The sequence below is a fragment of the Arvicola amphibius genome, chromosome 9, assembly GCF_903992535.2.
Source record: "Arvicola amphibius chromosome 9, mArvAmp1.2, whole genome shotgun sequence".
Lineage (NCBI taxonomy): Eukaryota > Metazoa > Chordata > Mammalia > Rodentia > Cricetidae > Arvicola > Arvicola amphibius.
Window position 1 is genome coordinate 48,041,876 of NC_052055.2, and position 3,596 is coordinate 48,045,471.

The window sequence follows — 3,596 nt, forward strand, 5'->3', positions numbered from 1 at the left end:
AAACTGACCGTGAGTTTAACATTTGCTTCACAAAAGGTGAATGCATGCCATATGAGATTATTGTTTCCTTGAATCTCATTAAATCTAAGATAGGCACAGGAGTCCAATTAACTCTTATAGAGCATCTATCATTCAGCAATTCCGGTAAGGTTGCTGGATATATTAATATTGGTTGTTTGAAAACCTTAGGTTGTTCCTCTCTAACCTTATAATGCAATGCTGAAATTGGTTCTCCATTAAATTTTTCTGTCTGGATCTGAATATCTCTTTGATCTGTTTTTTAAAAAGTTTTTCTATGGCCTGTATCTTACTTAGCATTCAAACCAAACATTTTTATAAGAGAGAAACCAAGAATTATCAAAATGACAACAAGGATTATTAAAATCATAATTAACAAGAATGGAGTATTACACAGCAGAAAAAATAATGACATCTTGAATTCTGCAGGAAAATGGATGGAGCTAGAAAACATCATTTTGAGTGAGGTAACCCAGATACAGAAAGACAATTATCACATGTACTCACTCATAGGTGGTTTTTAAACATAAAGCAAAGAAAACCAGCCTATAAACCACAATATCAGACAACTTAGACAACAATGAAGACACTAAGAAAGATTTACATAGATCTAATCTACATGGGAAGTAGGAAAAGACAAGATCTCCTGAGTAAATTGGGAGCATGGGGACCTTGGAGGAGGGTTGAAGGGGAGAGGGGAGAGGCAGGGAGGGGAGCAGAGAAAAAATGTAGAGCTCAATCAAAATCAATAAAAACAAAAACAAAAACAACATATCAATCCTGGTTAAGTTGATTATCCCTTCCTTTAATTGTTTCATTTTAAAAGCATGCATTACATAATCATGCAGAGACCTAACTTTCTGTATTATATTTGTGTTTTCTATTTTTTAATGTGGGAAAAATTTCTCCCTTTTAACTAAATTGTCCCTTAAGAATTCCCAATTTTCTCACCAAATCTACTGCTGATAATGATGAAGATGTGACGCTTATTTCTGCTGCATAGAACAGTATAATCCTGACTGGATTTCAAGGCAGCTATCTAGCTTGGCAGCAGCCTGAGAAGGGGGTTCAGGCAAAGCCCTCTAGGAGAGAAGAAAGGAAAACCTAGCTGGTAGGCTGGTGACTCCAGCTGTGTGTAGCTCCAGTCTATGCTGGTGGCTGCAAAGACACAGGCAATGGCTTTTTCATGAATTTATATACAAACATTGTGTACCAGACGTAGCATGAATGATAAAAATCCAGAGACAGATATTGGGATTGAAGTCAAAAGATTAGAGAAGCAAAACAGACAACCACAAGAGAGCTCTTACCTCTTCAAAAGCTTCAGACTGAAAAGAGAGCAAGTTCCTGTCTCATCCTTCCTTATATTCCTCTCTAATACTGGTATTAAAGGTGGGCGCCATCACTTCCCGGCCTTGGGATTAAAGTGTGCCACCACTGCTTGGCCTTTATGGCTGACTAGTGTGGCTAGCTTTGCGCTCTGATCTTCAGGCAAGCTTTGTTTGTTAGATCCTAAACAAAATGTCACTGTAGAAATCTTGATATTGCCTTTTATCATTGGTGTCTGTATTTTCTCTGTCCCCTGAAAGCCAGTTTCCAGGTACTATGAGGCTGCCTTTTAGTATGGTCACTGCTTTTCTTGATTGCTAACATCCACACCTTCGAGGTTAGATTGTTGACAAGTTCATCTTTTAAGTCACAGTTGGTCAAATCAAAGCCCGGTACCAGATCACCAGAACTTAAGAGATGTCCGAAGTGAGTATGACAAGAATGCTGCCTATGGCTGTTCATTTCAAATGTTTTCTATACCCAGATTCTCCAGGGTCAGTTTTTTTTTAATCTCATACCAGCCCCACTGCTGTGTTTTAGATATCAGATTATTCTACATTCTATCATAATAAACTCTTCAACTGTTTAGAATGGCATAAACTGTTGAAAGGATGACTGCAAAAAGTTTCAATCAATATCTGCAACTCATAGAGTATTTGGTCTATGAGATGAGTGGCATTAGTTAATCATACATAGTACATATGTAGCTTATATTTACAAGGCTCCAGGACAGAGAACATTATCCTTGGATACCAGAAAAATTTCAACAGAAAATCGCTCTCTGTAATTGTTGTGTTACAATGGATATTCTGGGAAATCAACCTTTGCGATGCTTTGTATCTGCTGTATACATGGAAGAAGCTATCATCTTCTGAGTGTGTTGGTTTGAAGAATAATAGAAATTGAGACTATTATCAATCTCTTTAATACAAATTGTATTCTGATGCAGTCCGTATTTCAATATCAAGTGTTCCAGACCATTGAACTCGTGTGTGTGTGTGTGTGTGTGTAAATGCAAAGCCTTTTGCTGACTTAAATCAGAAACTTCCAGAAAGCCATAGCTTCTGTTCTATGGCAATCTGCACATATTTGGGACTGAAGAACATAATTCACCACAAACACTTGCTGAAGGATAGCATCATTGACCACCTCTTTTTGAATTGTCAATTTAAGTCTCTAGGAATGCGGCTCATTTCAAATAAAGCCTACATCTATAAACTGAAACTAAGCCAGAAAGGCTTTGGCTCTGAAGTTACCTGGATTCCAGAGTGCACTGTACCCAAGTTGCCAGTGCCTGAAAATATCTTTGATGTTGTTTGTAGAAAGCAACAAGATGCTTGTTGACATCTTAGCTGATGTCAACTTCTTTACACAAACAAGCTACAAAATATTGGTAGGACTTGGAGTAATTGAGACACCTCATTCATAGGACAAGATGAATTCAGGTCTTTAATCAATAGATTCTGTCATATATATTCCATTGTTCTATACACAGAACCTGTTGGACAGGCTGATGTACAAGGAAAACCTGCAAACTAGGTGCTACTGATTGTCTCTTCCAGTGTTTCGGTTGTCCTTGGTCATGAAGAAAACCTCACAATAGGACCAAGCTTTTAGCTGTTTAAAGAAATTTTCCTACGGATATATGATATTCATAATTTGTAATCCAACCAGTAGTGAATAAAAAGCACTCTTTCTCCACATTCTTGACAGCATCTGTCATTTCTTTACTCTATGATAGCTAACCTCATTGATATGAGATGGAATCTCAAGGTCATTTTAATTTTCATTTTCCCCATGGTTAATGATGTTAAACAATTTTTAAGATATTTATTTAGCGAACCAATTTTTGACAAAAGCATAAACCATACATTAGAAAAAGTAATATGTCAGGGACCCAAGATAAAACCAAATACCACTATTCTGCTAAAGGAATAAAGCAATAAAACACTCATAAAGATTTTCTGCTATATTCATAGATCAGTGCCTTACTCAGCCAGCATCAAAGTTGCTTTCTCCACCAACACATGGGAATAAATATGGAGACTCACAGCCAGATGATATACAGAGAGTAATAGACCTAACAGGGATGTATCCATCCAAGCCCTCCTCTCAGAGTTAAATAACCTATGTGGAAGAAGAGGCAGAAGTGGTGGAGGAGCTAGAGAGGATGGAGGCTATTAAGGAATCCAAGCCTTCCAGACACAACAGGCTGGCACACGTATGGACTCACAGTGACTGTGATGGCA

General features: G+C 37.6%; 1 pseudogene; it reads right to left on the reverse strand.

The window, feature by feature from the left end:
* Positions 1 to 1,523: 1,523 nt before the first annotated feature.
* Positions 1,524 to 2,817, reverse strand: LOC119823619 (annotated as a pseudogene).
* Between the last annotated feature and the right edge of the window lie 779 nt (positions 2,818 to 3,596).